This window comes from Oratosquilla oratoria, chromosome 11 (assembly GCF_046742065.1).
Source record: "Oratosquilla oratoria isolate Oo_2021 chromosome 11, ASM4674206v1, whole genome shotgun sequence".
Lineage (NCBI taxonomy): Eukaryota > Metazoa > Arthropoda > Malacostraca > Stomatopoda > Squillidae > Oratosquilla > Oratosquilla oratoria.
In genome coordinates, this window is record NC_134787.1 from 63240761 (window position 1) to 63259215 (window position 18455).

Genomic DNA, 18455 nt, shown 5'->3' on the forward strand with positions numbered 1-18455 from the left:
CACACACACACACACACACACACACACACACACACACACACACACACACACACACGCTGCGGGTCGTTACTCCAACTCTAGTGAAAGGGGAGTTGGGTGTGTGTGTGCGTGTAAGGTCACAGCATTACCCATAGGTCGGTCATATATGAGCTCTCTTCTGGGAGGGAAATAGATGTCGATCACGAGTCCAACACGTGATCCAAGACCATGGTGAATCACACACACACACACACACACACACACACACACACACACACACACACACACACACACACACACACACACACACACACACACACACACACTACACTACCCTACATTACACTATACCACACTACACCACATCACACTACACACTCAAGCTCTGGGCTGAATACCCCCCTAAGAACGAAACCTACTGCAGGCTGTACTCACCTCCAAAGACGATGTTGACCCCCGTGGAGTGGTAGTTGGGCTTGGAAAGAGTCGAAGTCGAAGAGGCCGGCTTTGGCTTGGAGTCGTTCATCATGGATAGCCTCGAGAAGGCCCTTTTCGCTGGGCGAAGACGAGGAGGAGGCGGTGGTGGTGGCAGGGACGATGGTGGCGTCGACGGTGGGAGGGGAGGGGAGGAAGGTTGGGGTTGTGGGTTTGCTGGAGGCGACAGGGTGGAGGTGGAGGGAGCCGATGGCAGAGGGGGAGAAGAAGGGGGGTTGTCTAAGGGACTGGGTGGGGGGTGGTCGGACTTGAGTAGGGAATAAATGTCTGTGGTTTTTGTTGGTCTTCCAACAAAGAAAAAAAAAGGTAATATACTTTGGGTCCGGGGGGAAAAATGTTATCTGGGATCAACGCCCAGAATCTATTTATTTATTTGTCTACCTCCCTCCAATAGTATGATTGGTATGGTCATTGGTAAATATGATTGGAGAGGTTGGTACTCCCTCTGTGCTCTGATTGTGAGGTTACAACCTGGAGGACAAAAGTGGGGAAAATGGGAAGCTGGGGCTGGGAAGGAATCCTTCACCTCCAAAGCGATTTTTTCATCTTCATCATTCTTTTCCCTTTATCAGTTTTATTTTCATCATTTTGCTATTTTCTTTCCCTTTCTTCCTATTCACTCGCGAATATTATTTGCCGAACACACGCACAAATCGAAACTGGTCTTCTCTACCACTCTTCACCTGCTTTTAATTACGCGTTTCCTTTATCCTTTACCTAATACACTAAATGTTAGTTTTCATCGTCTGCGCACCAACGCTACCGTCACTCGACCATAGTGGAGGGTCATCGGCATCGACTCACGGTGTCCGTTGCTGAGAATGGTGTTGGCTGGCCCCGGATACTCTCGGCCGCGTGGGGAAGGGGATAAGCTACTGTTAAAGCCGCGTGTCGACTTCGATCGAACCTTTTCGTGGGGCGCAGTTCCGCAATTCGACCTGCGCTCTTCGGGGGAGGAGAACTAACGTCGGGTGGAACACGTGACAAGCTTGGGCCTTGTTTAAGTCATCGAGATGGGGTTTAGGTTTCTGGGTGTGAATAGGCCGCGCAGGCAACTGCGTACGTCGGGTGTGGGGAAGTTGTGTCGTTTCGGTCGAGCCACGTCGCTACGACACGAGAGCCTCAAGGTTGTCCTCGGCTGTAGAGGGATGGACGTAGGTCGAACCAAGTTCCTGGCCGAGGCTTGGCACAGTTTCGTTCTCTACTTCGCGGGCTGCATGTTCGGAAATGGACCGTGCTTGAAGCAGAACACTAGGTGACCTGTGGAAGGAAGAAAACATGAATTTATCATGAACGTTCAGAAAAGGGTGCAGTAATCTTACGATGGCTGAAAATGTTTCATCCATTTTAATACAAGAACATTGGCCCCGAACCTTATTCACAAATCATTTCGGAATGCATATACAGTGTGTCCAAGGTACCTGCGTTCTAAAATCGGTTTTCTGGATGGAAGTACCGACCGCCTATGTTTTATGCAGTCCTCTGCGACATCCCCATGGTAAGAGGTCACACAACATTCTCTTTAAGACCAGAGACCCGCTACCACACATAAAGGAACACTGATCCGCTCCCATCTTCTTCTACCCTCGCCTTCCACATTTCTTCAGCCTCTCCTCTACCACCTTTACGACTGTTCTCTATTCCTTTTTTTTTAACCAAATCTTCCTTGTGATAATCTACGTTCGTCCGACAATCAGAGGTTTAGCGTCGGACAATCTCCGGCTTCGTCGGCCGGCTGGGTGGCCGGCTGCCTTGCGGTCGGAAATAACCTCAGGAATCTTGTGATAATCCACGTTGACGAGCTCATCCTCAACAGAGCACTTTCCCCCCGTTTCCTCAACAGCCCAGCCATACAGACACACACACAGACAGACAGCCAACCAACCAGCCATACACACACACAGAGAGACAGCCAACCAACCAGCCATACACACACACAGACAGCCAACCGACCAGCCATACACACACACAGACAGCCAACCGACCAGCCATACACACACACACAGACAGACAGCCAACCAACCAGCCATACACACACACACACACACACACACACACACACACACACACACACACACACACACACACACACACACACACACACACACACACACACACACACACACACACACACACACAGCCAACCAACCAACCAGCCACACACACACATACAACACACAAACAGCCAACCAACCAGCCATACACACACACACACACACACACACACACACACACACACACACACACACACACACACACACACACACACACACACACACACACACACACACACACACACACAGCCAACCAACCAGCCATACACACACACACACATAGGCAGACAGACAACCAACCAGCCATAAACACACACACACACACACACACACACAGACAGCCAACCAACCAGCCATACACACACACACAGACAGGCAACCAACCAGCCATACACACACACACACACACACACAGACAGCCAACCAACCAGCCATACACACACATACAACACACAGACAGACAGCCAACCAACCAGCCATACACACACATACACAGACAGCCAACCAACCAGCCATACACACACACACACACACACACACACACACACACACACACACACACACACACACACACACACACACACACACACACACACACACAGCCAACCAACCAGCCATACATACACACACACACACACACACACAGACACCCAACCAACCAACTAGCCATCCACACAAACAGACAGACAACTAGCCACCCAGTCAGACATCCCCCACATCCCTCGAATTTGTTATCACGTGGTCTTTAGTATCTGCCATCATAGTTTCATTAACTGAATAAGCAATGACGGCCGAAGGGACTAGGGCGCCAACATCTGGAGGTGAGAGAAGGCAGATAGTAGGGGGTTCTGAATCCGCCGAAACGACCGCGAGGCGACAAGAAAAGCATATGATCATAAAAACCCGCGATCCAGTAGAGGCTATCATGCCTATCCTACTCGCAGAGTCGGTAACTTCTCTCATACACACACACACATAAACGCACACACACACACACACACACACACACACACACACACACACACACACACACACACACACACACACACACACACACACACACACACACACACACACACACACACACACACACACACACACACACACGCACACACACACACGCCCACACACACACACACACACACACACACACACACACACACACACACACACACACGATGTCGCAGTGGTAGAGTTCCCGGCTACCACTACGGCTGAAATAATTTCAGTATCACTGAACTGCGAGTCGCTACTCTAACTCTCGTGTGCGGGGAGTTGGGTGTGTGTGTGCGTGTAAGGTCACTGCATTACCCATAGATCGGTCATATATGAGCTCTGAGCTCTCTTTCGGGAGGGAAATAGCTGTCGATTACGAGTCCAACACAGGATCCAAGACCGTGGTGAATCATACACACACACACACACACACACACACACACACACGTACACACACACACGTAATATTTAGAACAAAAAAGAATGGGAAAATTTGACAGAGAAGTTATGCTAGCATGAGATGAAAGGATAACAAAAGGGCAAAGTAAACCAATTAGATTACTTGAAAAAAATATAGAAAACATAACTTTCAACACACGGTAGATGCGGCAATTACACATTAAAAAAAGAAACAATTCAGGCCAAGAACGTAAATGGTTTTAAGTCAACGTTTGCCGAGTGGAAATATAGACACGGAACCCCATGAGCATAATACACACGCCCCATCTGTCTCCTTTTACACCCACATACATACATGGGTAAATAAATTCTGACCCTTATTTACATAATTGCACGAAAGAAAATTACATGAAAACAATTAAAAAAATAGTATTCAAAAACGTTAGCTCAAACAAATTGTATTTGAGATGTTAATTTTGTAACTTAATAATGAAACGCTCTTTACCAAAACAAAAAAGAAATTACTGTTGTTATAGCAGACTGCACGTTGAACAAAGGCTGAAGATTGTTGATGGGGCGTCAGGATATTACACATGCCTAATTAAAACAATGATACTGAAATCTTTTTCGAACTAAACAATATATTCCATGTCGATATATTTCGACTCAAAGAAAACGGGCATAAACAAAATGGTATGTGTCACAATAACTATGTCATATACGAAATTCAATTAACCGGACGCCAATTGATCTTGTTAAAAGACGAGCCTACATACAAGTATAACACGAGTTTCTTTTGTTTCCACGAGCCACAGTGCATACCATCAGCTAGGTTCATGTTTCCACAGAACAATACAACAGAGAGACACTACTACCAGGTCCACAAAATAAACAGGGAAGACCTCACTATATCGCATAAGCCTCCCCCATTTTAGACAAAAGCCCACAGAAGAAATATTATTGTCCGCTGGATCGTGTAAAGCTCACTGGAACCCGGACTGACAAATGCGCTTTATAGCCGCTCTTGTATACAGGGCTAGAACGTTTGTGTAGGTCAGCGTTTCTCAACCAGGGCTCCCCGGAACCCTAAGGTTCCGCAAAAGGGCCCTTAAGGGTTCCGCGAGAACAAGTGAGATAAGCTAATGCACTTTTGATTTTTTATTTGATTTCATATACGTAGTATGATTAAACACGCACGACATATTCTTGGTTATTGTAATAATGCAATATAGACATCATCCTATCCAACTTATTATTACGGTGAAAATAAAATGAGAAAGATATTATTTTTTTTTTTTTTTTTTTTTTTTTCGCAGAGGTTCCTTGAGACATGCAATTTATTTTAAAGGTTACGCAAGGGTATAAAGGTTGAGAAACGCCGGTCTAGGTAGAACGCGATGCCTGTTGGCCCTAGAAGAATACATTCGTCTACCGGGGAGCTTTGTCCATCCTAACCTCTTTTTACTACATTCTATATATTGAATATCTTAGGGATTTCAGTGGCGCCCCTACGGCGCAGAACCACGCAGTATTCTTCTACGATTGGAGACTGATATTAGAAAAAAAAAGTGATGATAACTTTTGATTTTTACTCTCCTTCCGTTCCGCTACCTGCCTTCGATCTCTTCTTTTTCACTTTCGAGACGCGATATCTTCGGCGTGTTACGTAACCCAGGAAGCTGTCTGATTATTAACGACGAAATTCTAAAAAAAAAAAAAAAGAATCAGCAAGAGGGGAGGATTCACCTAGATCTTTTCCTTACCATGTTATCTATTCACTTACGTATCTCGCTGCACTACACTCTTAATCCATAACTAATAATCATATATCTAATACAATAAAAAAATAAAAATGTCACGTAGTTTTTTAAACTCGACTAGTAGTTTTAAATTTCTAAACAGAAATGTAGTAGCACAGTTGTAAATAACACACAAGAAGCACACATTCGGAGAAAATAAACTTGGAATGAAAGATTCTATATTTCGGCTTCCTAAAGAGGGCTACAGTTGGTAGCCGAAATATCGAATCTTTCATTCGAAGGCTATTTCCTCCAACTGTGGGCTTCTTGTGTGTTAGTAGTTTTAAGTTTAGTACATTTAAGATTTTTTTTTGCCCAATGCCCGACAATTTTAGTCATCTTTAAAGAACCCCATGTATGCAAATGATAAAAGTTTTTTCGTTTGCTGCCCAAACACATTGATAACCAATATTTCTACAAAGTTGGTTCGGTGTTGCTTCCAAGGTCGAATGCAAGGACATTAAACTTTAAATTTATGAAACGACTAAGCCGAGTTTTGACGATCTGTGTATTGTTGGTTAATAGTTATAAGACCTGATAAATTCTACCATGTTTGCCTTCCATATAAAGTACAACTTCAACTGCTATCACAACAAAGTATTGTAGCACATTGGTAAAATTATACTAATGGACCACTTTCGGAGAAGAATAGGCGAAAGTAAAAAAAAAAATCCGTATATTTCGATCACTATCTGTGATCCTCTTCATCTGCTGAAGAGGATCACAGATAGTGATCGAAATATACGGATCTTTTTATTTTGGCCCATTCTTCTCCGAAAGTGGGTCATTAGGATTTAACAGTTATAATGAACTTCAAAATCCCTTATGATCACTATGTGTTGTTGGTTTATAATTAGGAGACTTGATCAATTCTACCATGTTTACTTTCTACGTAAAGTACAACTTCAACAGTTATAATGAGCATCCAAATCCCTCATTATCACTGCAATGATTTAATGATGATGTTTTTATATAACGATAACACTTAACTGTATTTTCTATATCCATACATATATACAAGTTTCATTATATAGCTCAAGAAATCGATACCTCGGTAGCTGATCCAAACACTATCAATTCATACAGTTTTGTACACAAGATAGAAATAGGTAAATGAATAAATAAATTAATAAATTCAAGTGGTCTTTCTCTGAGAAAATACATTATAAAAGTTTGAGTGTTGTTATGAATCTAAAAAAAAAATCGCATATATTTTCCCCTTAATCAGCATTAGTTTTTATGAATCTTCCTGACTTGGAAAACAAAATCCCCGTGTGTTTTGCCTCTAACTGGAGAAGAGTGGCCACTTGAAGTGGAATTTCTGATCATGAGCAAAGATGGCGTAGCCCAGCCTTCTACGAATTTCCTTTTCCTGATATGCATGTGATGCTACAAGAATCACTGCTTACACCAAAAACCCACTGTTGATTGGGTTAAGAAAGAAAGGAAATAACGATTTCCGTATATTTCGATCACTGGCTGTGATCCTCTTCAGTGGAATACATATTCCGCTGAAGAGGATCACAACCAGTGATCGAAATATACGGAAATCGTTATTTCCTTTCTTTTTTTAATCCAATCAACAGTGGGTTTTTAGTGTATTTACTAATGTGTTATGACATTACTTGGCAGTGAATCATTGCTTCATGGAGACCCAATGTACGGGAGGGGAGCTTATGTCAAGCACATACATACATACATATACCAAAGGAGGGGAGCTTATGTCAAGTACATACATACATACATATACCAAAGGCTTTTGTCACCCTTACACGGGGAGTAGACAAAAAGAAATAGGCATAGAAACCGCTCCCACCCATTCCATCCCCTACATATTTCACTCCCCTCCACCCTCCTCCCTCCCTCTCATCTTGGCACCTCCTGGATGACGGGTCGTCCCTGGATCCTGTCCACTGCACTGGGTCAGAAGCAGTGTCGCAAGACATAGCACATCCACAGCAATATGTTAAGTGAAATGAGATTTAAAAAAACATTCTGTAAAGCAGTGTTTCCCAACCCCAATAAGATAATTATAATATAACCGCGACCCCGCTAATCTATAGTAAAGTTATAAAAGACAAAGTTAACATCATTGAATTTTATTATAGCCTGGAAAAAGACCCAGAGGGAGACCTCGAATGGGATGGATGGACGGTGTGGATGCGGAGATGGACAGAAATGGAATAAATAAAGCAGCTTGGATGGAAGCAGCACAGGACCGAAGGGCATGGAGAGGATCACTGTTGGCGGACCAAAATCTACCTGAGGTTCAAGATCCAGCGGAGTAGGTAAGAACAATATGAATTTAAAAATTTAGCATACAAGATGTCTTGGCGACCTCAGGGTTGGGAAACAGTGCTGCATAAGAAGTACGTAATCCATCTTCAAGAAGGATTCCTCCAGCCAGCGCAGAAGACGCAAAGAAACGACAGAGGGGAGAGGATGTTGGGTATAGTTTCTCCTCGCTACAGGGAAGGGGAGAGGGGGGGGAAGATAATGAAATTTTGACAAAGTGTCCGTCATTCTAGATTAAGCGTTGATTCAGATACTTTATCAAAACCCATTATTTTTAGACTGTGTTTGTGTGTTCGTGTGTGGGTGTAAGTTTTTTCACAGTTCACCTTTATAAAGCTTTTAATTCCTGTAAGAAATTTTACCTTTCATTAATGGAATCCGAAGCCTTAAGAATAGTAGTAGCATCACTATTGAATGGTCAATGAACCTATTAGTCAACGCGTTGAATGATGCATTACAGTAGCCTTCCTGTCCAGCAAGAGATGAACGTGATCTTGATAACTGTGAGGATTCTAAAGAATCAGCCTAAATGGGTTATCACACTGCCATATTTTTCCTTCAACCTCCTATTCATCCCGCATCAGCACTTTTTCCGCTGTAAAATCACTATAACAAATTATTCTATTTTCTCAACAATTTTGCATAAAAAGTCATTTGATATGCTTGAGGGAAATCGTTTACCTCCAGCATATGAAATTCCCTTCTGAAAACTGCGAGCTACGAATTTGCTCCAACAGTCGAAGGAAGAATATCCCAGTATGATAGTGCCTTAAGGAATTGCAGTAAAGCCAGCTCGCTTCGAGAACAATCAGTGTCAGGGTGACCTACAACGAGAACAGAGGCCAACTGAATATTTTATTCAGGAAATTATAAAAGATATAAAGGGATTGTCTCGTTCCTGTAATACTCGAAAATGAGTTTTAATGTCGGTACAAGGTGAACAAGCGTGAACACACACACATTTATATATATATTTGCGTGTGTGTATGTATATATATATATATATGGATATGTATATATATGTATATATATATATATATATATATATGTATATGTATATATATATATATATATATATATATATATATATATATATATATATATATATATATATATATATCAAGGACTACTATTACACAGTACGCGCGCACCCTGATCCCTGGGTCCGCTAACGGAAGCCATTGCTTTCTTTATAACCTAACATGTTATATTGGACATATATATCAAAACTAGAAACCTAACATTATATATAGGACAAATATATTAACTATTGACTTATTCAATGCAGTATAAGTCAATATAAACTTTTATAGTGAAATAAGAAACTATTTTTAAGGCACTGTTATGCTTTGAAATGCTAATTTTAGCCGGATTTAACAGGTATTATTGTATGAGGTTAGTGGACACCAGGGTTGGCGATTTTTTTTTTTTTTTTTCATCTTTTTAAAAAATATAGAAAATCGATTTTTTCATTTAAATCAGATTTATTTGATTTAAATAGATTTTTTTTTATAGATTTTTAAATATTGTGGGATTGCTATCTGATATGCGATCTGATTGCTAAAGGACATTTTTAGCATATCAATATAAGGAGCAGTGTTATATAGACTTGCCACAAGTATACAAGGAACGGTATAAGCCTATATCTAGTATATATATCACTGTGCAGCCCACAACAAGTTTCAACAAGATTCTTGTTGAAACTTGTTCTAGGTAAGCAGCTTCTCACTGAGTCAGTTGCTGCTTTGGAATCAACCAGGAAGGATGTCTTCTGGACCTGGCAGAGTGGTTCCTTCATGAAGAAAAAATTATCCTGTCTGGAATTCTATTGAAAAACTACCAACAACTTCTGGCAAAGGGCACCGAGCTAAATGCAAAGACTGTAGCCAGGAACTACAGGGCATTGTGTCAAGATTAAAATCTCACAGAGATAAATGCCAAGGTCAGCCACAGCATACAGAAGAAGAAATTGTTGACCCAGGTAAACAATTTTATTTATATTGTGTGCATTTCTCCCTTTTCATACGCAACTATATAAATTTGGTGAACGATGGAGAGCATGTGCAATAATAATGTGAAGGCCTAAAGAGATGATACTTCAACTTCATTACTTCTAAATTTGGGTAATGACTCTATCACTATAATATACTGTATCCACTCAACTTTGGGGCCCAGATGATTGTTATTCATTTCATTCAATATTGTGTAATATATTTCATAGGTTCCATTGGAATTCAGCCCACATGGGATTCAGCCCAAAGGGATTTAGCCTAACCTAACCCAACTAACCCATTATTTTTAGTGAATTTAAAAGTGGACTGAACCCTGTGTGGGCTGAATTCCAAGCCCACCTATTTCATATCCTGTTAATTATTTCCAAATAATTTAGTGGCTTGTGTGGATATGATCATTATCTAAAAAATAACTAATGTACTCAAAAGTAGCCTAAATCACACTGTATTCATTCATTTATCTATTCATTTATAAATTATGCAATATGCTAAAATTTTCTGTTTCCATTTCAGGATCTGTATCAACAGCTTCAATCCCTTCATCATCGGCTCCACTTGCATTATCTGCAAACCTGACTCCACCATTAAAAAAGTCACTATCAGACTCCTCCACAGGCGCCACTTCTGCTAAATCATTTTCATCTAAAAGAAAGTCATCAACATCTCTGGACAGATTTATCATAAAAACTCCAGCCTCTCAAAAGGAAAATCTCGACAAAGAAGTTGCAAGAATTATATTTGCTACGAATTCACCATTTCGTCTTGTTCAGCATCCTCAGTTTCTCAAGATGGTTCAGAACCTGAGGCCAGGTTATATTCCTCCATCCAGAAAAGATATTGCTGATAAGTACTTGGATCTTGTGTATGAAAAGGAATATAAAAAGTGTGCAGATGACCTGAATAATGTAACTGTATGTCTTTCAATTGATGGGTGGTCTAACATCCATAATGAGCCCATAATATGTGTCACTCAAACAACATCCACTGGTCAAATATATTTAGTTGACACAATAGGCACACCAAGGAAACCTCACACTCCTGAATATCTTCTACAACTTGTACAAAATTTGATCAAGAAGGCTGAACAAGATTTTGGTTGTCACATTGGAAGTGTTGCGACAGACAATGCACCAAATGTCACCAGGATGAGAAAAATCTTGGAGGAATCGAGTGAACCTGAGCATACTGTCCTCACATACGGCTTATACCGTTCCTTGTATACTTGTGACAAGTCTATATAACATTGCTCCTTATATTGATATGCTAAAAATGTCCTTTAGCAATCAGATCGCATATCAGATAGCAATCCCACAATATTTAAAATCTACAAAATATATATATATATATATTTAAATCAAATAAATCTGATTTAGATAAAAAAAAAATTGGTGTTTTATATATTTTTAAAATATTAAAAAAAAATCGCCAACCCTGGTGTCCACTAACCTCATACAATAATACCTGCTAAGCCCGGCTAAAATTGGCATTTCAAAGCATAACAGTGCCTTAAAAATAGTTTCTTATTTCACTATAAAAGTTTATATTAACTTATACTGCATTGAATAAGTCAATAGTTGATATATTTGTCCTATATACAATGTTAGGTTTCTAGTTTTGATATATATGTCCAATATAAAATGTTAGATTACAAAGAAAGCAATGGCCTCCGATAGAGGACCCAGGGATCTGGGTGCGCACGTCCTGTGTAATAGTAGTCCTTTATATATATATATATATATATATATATATATATATATATATATATATATATATATATATATATGTGTGTGTGTGTGTGTGTGTGTGTGTGTGTGTGTGTGTGTGTGTGTGTGTGTGTGTGTGTGTGCGTGTGTGTGTACGCGCGCTTGCGCGTGCATGCGTTCGCTTGTATCTGCGTGTGCGTATACTGACCATATTCCAGGTAGGCACCATATCCTAACGATGAAGGTGCCAAAATAGATCAGGATTATTTATCCTCTTGCGTTTGAGCGATGCCCTTCACACAGAAAACGCACAGACGACAGCAGAATACTCGGAACAAGCCCGTTCCTCTTGGTCGTTGCCCAGGGAACGACTTCCCTGATTAGACACTTTTCTTTACTGACTCTTCGCTACTAGTCCTCTGTTATTGACTATTGAGACTCTGGATAGAGTAACGATCCTGTTTCTATCGGCCGATGTCTCTTGAGAGGTGATGTAATCAGCTTTAGTTGGTTATATTTTTGTTGCAATGTCACACTTTTCAACACACTGTAGGTGTCCATGACTGTCAGTTGAGATATCGCTACCGTTTTATTATATAGACGCACACACACACACACACACACACACACACACACACACACACACACACACACACACACACACATACACACACACACACACTTACACACACACACACACACACACTTACACACACACATACCCTGCTCATCCACTCAAAAATTTTACAAAGCAAATGAAAAGAAATCCCCTTCGGGTCTCGTCATCTTGTAATCCATTCACAATCTTCCTCCAATCACTCATATCTTGCACACTCTTCCCTCCTCCACAGACATTTCCTCCCTCACACCGTCCTTATTCTTGAACTTCTCCTAAGTTCCATCCATCTGCATCCGTTCGCCACGCTCTTTTAGCCAGTCTTTCCATATTCATCCTTTCCATGTATCCAAACCATGTCATCACTCTGTGATCTAACCCACCCGACAATTCTCTTCCCACTCTCGTTCCCCGCCTAATTTCCATATCTCTCACGCTATCCATTCTTCCCATACTTTTTCAAACACTCAAGTACAATCAGACGTTTTTCTTCCTCTGAATTCTCAAGTCTTTGTTCCATGCGGTGCCGTGGATTCAATTATTCTTTCGTGCAGCCTTCTCTTTGCGTTCATCCACAAGTACCTGTTTCTCATAAGACTTTTTATTCCACGTACGTATCTACTTGTCACCTTTACACCCTACTCCTCCGTTCACTGCCCCATGCGACCCCAAAAACTTAGAAATATCTACATTCATCTGCCTCTCATATTCAGCCTACTATATTTATCGTTCATGGTACATTTCATAACTTTTTGTATGCCCACGTATAATCTCACATTCCTCTTCTCGCACATTCCTTCAGACTCAGTTGCAAATCGCTTTAGTCCATTCCTCCGAATCAGCCACAAATAGAATGTCATCTGCAAACAGTTGGTTTACTTTCCACGTCCCTCCACCCTCGCCCACCAATTTCATACTTTTGTTCTCCACTTCTCCCTAACCAATCCTTCCACATAAACGTTGAACAACCACCTCGAAATCACAGAACAAAGATGAGGCCCCACACTTTTCTACCCTGACTACATTCACGTCCAAAGCTTTTCTAATCCTCCTTTTGTGCACCACTATTTAATTTATCAATGCCCTCTCGCCTACCCTCCCACCAACCACCCTGGCCTACGTATACTTATGCTTATGTTTCTTCTTGAATACTGTACTCGCTATCATCATTTCCATTTTAATGCACACCTACAACATTTTATATCCACTTTCCCTTCTTGGCACACCATAGTTCCCTACTACTTCATCCACCGACACATCTCCTGCTCTTATATTTAGATATCCGAGCACCATAGCATTCCTATTCATTCGAAAACTCTTTACGTACTTCTACAAATTATTCCGAAATATTTCTTTCTTCTCGCCATTTTTTTTTTATTATTATTATTACCAGGGTCGTACACACTAAGAATTCCTTCCCACCTTGTCTCATTTTCATTCACATAATACTCCATTTAACCATACATTTACCAATTTCGTTCAGATAAACACCCAGTCAAGATCCTGTAATGTCTGCCATTTATCTTATATTATTTGTTTATTTGTTTGTTATCATTTGTCTGTTTGTTTATTTCTATTTCCTTGATTATCATTTATCATTATTTACCTGTCAATTTATTATTATTTACTATTTACTTGCTTGTTTATTATTCAACTTCACTTATATATTTATCTAATTTATTTATTATTGTTTATGTTATAATGTTTTTTTTTTTTTTTTTTTTTTTTTTTTTTTTTTCTAATTGTGGACCAAAAGGTCTCCTGTCGGCATGTTCCTCCTTTGTAATCCTTCATTACTTACCAAAAGTGCCACGCCCTCCCTCCCTCGCCTTCCCGCTACTGCCAACACCTTAGGTACCATACTATCAAACTTAAAATCACCTTTGCTTTTCGATAGACACGATTTGGAGGGCTTTTGTACTTTGCACTAAGATTCTTTTCATGACTCGTATCATAATGAATTGCACACAGTGGTCAGACTACTAGTCAAATTCCTGACGATTACTTGAAAAGCTCCTGATGAAGGATGATTTCTCAGGTTTTATGGTTTTGTTCGGTATGGGTTGAGGCGTGATTGTGGGCATTGTCAGGTGTACCAGTTAGTAGCATAATTGTCAAAGAAGGATCTGATCAGGTAGAATCGGTTCAAGTTCAGCGCTCGCCAACCAGCATCATGGAGGCAGCCTGGCCGCCTGACCCTAGGTGAGGCAGAGGATTAGATCAAGATTCTTTTATACAAGACTGGCTTTCCCGATGGTCCAAGTAGTTTACAAGGCGGCAACCCTAGAAATACTACTTGCCCGTGAGTTTAGGGAATGAATAGGAAAGTATAACAGTTGTATGTCTTGCGGCAGCGGGAAAAAATGTGCTGCCAGGGCTCTCAAAGAGACTGAGTGAATCAATACCGGTGAAATATTTTTGGCGCTTGTGGAGAGACGGTGCTTTAAGCTGCGTTGGTTATTGGTGGCGCCAGTGAACTTATTGTGTACGTTGTTCGGTATTGTCCGCAGGATAGTGTGTCACGGTAGAAACAGCTGCTCATTGTCAACACTGGTAGACTCACAGAACGTGGCTGTTTTTAGGTATTTAATAGAAAAAAAAGTCGTTAGGGAAACCACGAAGAACAATACAACGAAGTTTTTGACTCTGCCACGATTCCATAATTACTCTGGAAAGGGATCTGGTGATTTCGGACAAGTGAATTCGGCCCACGGCCATGGCGAATTCGACCCCGGGATTCGCCCCCTGGTAATTAGGCCTAACTTCAATGATTAGTGGCTGTGAGGTTGAGTGGCTGTGAGGTTGAGTGGCTCAGAAGATAATGAAAAAAGAGTCATTCGTTGACCGGAGACATGTTCATCGCAGACCTAGAACGGATCTCCACTGGCAAGATTTAACGGACAGACGAAGAAGAGTGTGTAACGGCGTTATATGGGAACCAGTGGAGTTTCGTAGAGTCTATGCAGTATCTGAGAGCTGTGATTCGACAACATGTAGCCAGACACAATGAGATTGCAGGAGGTAATCGTCTGCATGTTCATACCATGGACATCAGGTGAATTGTCTTCATACAGAATGTCAGAAAGGATATATCTGTATAAAAAGAAACGGCATACTATGGAAATGGACCCGATGATGGTGAAGACAGTGCCTTTGTCAACCAGGGTTCCCCGGAACCCTAAGGTTCCGCAAAAGGTCCCTAAGGGTTCCGCGAGAACAAGTGAGATAAGCTAATGCACTTTTGATTTTTTATTTGATTTCATATACGTAATATAATTAAACACGCACGGCATATTCTTGGTTAATGTAATAATGTAATATAGACATCATCCTATCTAGCCTATTATTACGATGAAAATAAAATGAGAAAGATATAGTATATATATATATATATATATATATATATATATATATATATATATATATATATTACATACAATTCATGACCGTCGCGCAGAGGATTCGAACCACCGCCTATAGACCCAAGAGAGTCCACAGCACCCGCCTTTAACCACTCGACCACAGACGATCTAGATCGAATCCTCTGCGCGACGGTCATGGATTGTATGATTGATGTCGCTGTCCACTAGCGAATTATTCAAATATATATATATATATATATTATATATATATATATATTTAAATATATATATATATATATTTATTTTTTTTTTTTTTTTTTTTTTTTTTTTTTTTTGCGCAAGGGTTCCTTGAGACATGAAATTTATTTTAAAGGTTACGCAAGGGTAAAAAGGTTGAGAAACGCTGGTGTAGACAGTGCCTTTCTCTCCCTGATTCCGAGGCTCCTCGAGCATGGTGGCAGAAACGATGCGGCCACTGCAGTGACCGATGGAAATTACGGCATGAGTACAGTAGTCACTCTACATGGAGGAACACCTTCTCGTGGACAATTCATAGTGTCGGAGGACGGGGAAAGACACAAGGGCATACGTGTCGACAGTAGTAACAAAACCACAGAGAAACTATAAAAAAAAAAAAAATCATTCGGTTTTCCGTCACGAACTCCACCTATCAGGAGGCTAGGACGGTTCCTTTAACAGAGGACTTTGTAGCGTAGAATTTTATCAACCATGCCCTTGGTCCAACTCGCTGGCGGCAGAGTTCAAACTGCCGTCACATCGACCTCCGCCGCAAGTAGCGACGCTCTAAACCGCTCGGCCAGCGATAATCTGAAACCCAAACACGCAGAAGGAAATGACATCGTTACAGATGAATGACCATCAGTGCAAGGATCAGGAGGAGTGGGATCGTGAGTCAAGATACTAAACACAGAGATAAAAGACGAGATTACTAGTAGACACCTACAAGGAAGGAAAGGTGGTCCTTACGGGAGCACAGCCTTGCCAATCATGTCAAACCAACCCACAGAGGTAGAGGATCAATGGAACGATGACTGCCTCTGTTATAATTATAGTTTGAGGACCACAATGGAAATAAGCTTGAGGACCACAATGAAAATAAGCTTGAGGACCACAGTGGAAATAAGCTTACATGTTTTTTTGTGTTATCCTCGGCAATTGTAATTGTTATTTCGAACTATGTGTTCTTTTCATTATTCAATGCCAAATAAACGTACCTAAACAATAAGTTGTAAATGTCTTATTCATGGGGTTACAAGGAAAACTGTATATTTCGACTACTATCTGTAGTCCTCTTCGACTACAGATAGTAGTCGAAATATACGGATCTCCTGCAGTTCTGATACTATTTCTCCGATAGTGGGTTTAAAGTGTACATTTACAAATGTGTTATAACATTACAGTTTCCTATGAACGGGTGTCTTTGATATTCAGACTACATGAACTAGAAATCCACAACTAGCTAGATATTAGCCCTTTGAGCTCTCGTTCTGCTTTGACTTGAATTTCAACAAACAATTCATAACTAATATTAGCTTTAAGAGGGTGCTTCGTTCAATTGACAGAGACTCAGAATAATAGTGAGTCTTCGAGGTGTTTAATTAATTCATCAGTCTCATTTCCGCCCTTTATTCTGCCCGTGAAAACACAAGTGAAATGGGGAAGTTGGGCGTGTTCGTTTTCCGGACGTAACCTGAGATAAAACAGGAACGTATTCTTGATTTAGTTATCCTCAACACTGCAGTGGGCAGGACGATGAGGAAAATTGTGAACTGTGAACATAATAACGGAAGAGACCGCAAGTGACCATAAGGCCTACACTAGGCAGTTCCATGTCCCTTACCACCTTTCATCCCAATCCATAAAGTCATTTAATCTTCTCACAACAAATTGTTTAATTGGTTAATACATGGTTACTAAGCCTATTCCATTCGTTAACATCTCTGTTGGTAAGCCAGTCTTTGCCTATTTCCTTCTTAAACTTAAATCTGTCCAATTCAAACCCATTACTACGAATTCTGCTCTTTCTTCTTAACATGATGACCTTGCCTCCATCACCCTTGTGAAAACCCTTGACCCATTTGAATACCTCTATTAGATCACCCCCACACTCTTCGGCAATTCCTACGTCAGAGACATACAATTTGCCAATGACGCTGAACTATTTGCAGAACTCATGGATGTACTAGAATTCGTTTGGATGAGGAAGCGAAGCAAACAAATGTCCTTTGGATTAAAATTAAAATACAAAACGTTTTGGGATTTCCTTGGATGAAACCAAATGGCGGGTTACTGTTCGAGGCATAATCCGTTTATCCGGAGGTCCTGACATAAAAAACAGATGGAAAGCGGGAATGGTTTGTACAGATGTGAATAACCTCAACTGGAACGTTCGGTGCCGCAGCTAACTATACAAGAGGAACAAGGTCCGCGTATTCAGGGCTCTTGTGATTTCTGTCTTGCTAATTTGATGCAAATCTAAGACCCATCCTAAGACTCTGAGGTCGCGTCTCAATGTCTTCGACGTAGTACGTTTTCTGTGGAGGATCATTGGGTTCACACCAAGACACATTCGATGGTGTGACTGACCCACATCTGATGACTTCTCATAACGTGGTTATCACACTGGATTATTCTTCTTCCGATTAATCGGCGGTACTGCCAACCTCGAGGTCTTGGGGATCGGTGCCACCTGCGTAGAGCTGATGGCCAGGGGTGGTTGCTGCT

The 18455-nt window shown here is 40.8% G+C and overlaps 1 long non-coding RNA gene across 1 annotated transcript in view; it reads right to left on the reverse strand.

Annotated features, from left to right (window-relative positions):
• Positions 1-416: 416 nt before the first annotated feature.
• The window catches only part of LOC143029498 (uncharacterized), a 139257-nt gene continuing 121218 nt past the window's right edge, over positions 417-18455 (reverse strand). Inside the window, exon 3 of the long non-coding RNA XR_012966843.1 lies at positions 417-1734. This is a non-coding gene — a long non-coding RNA (uncharacterized LOC143029498). The remainder of the gene's footprint in view (positions 1735-18455) is intronic.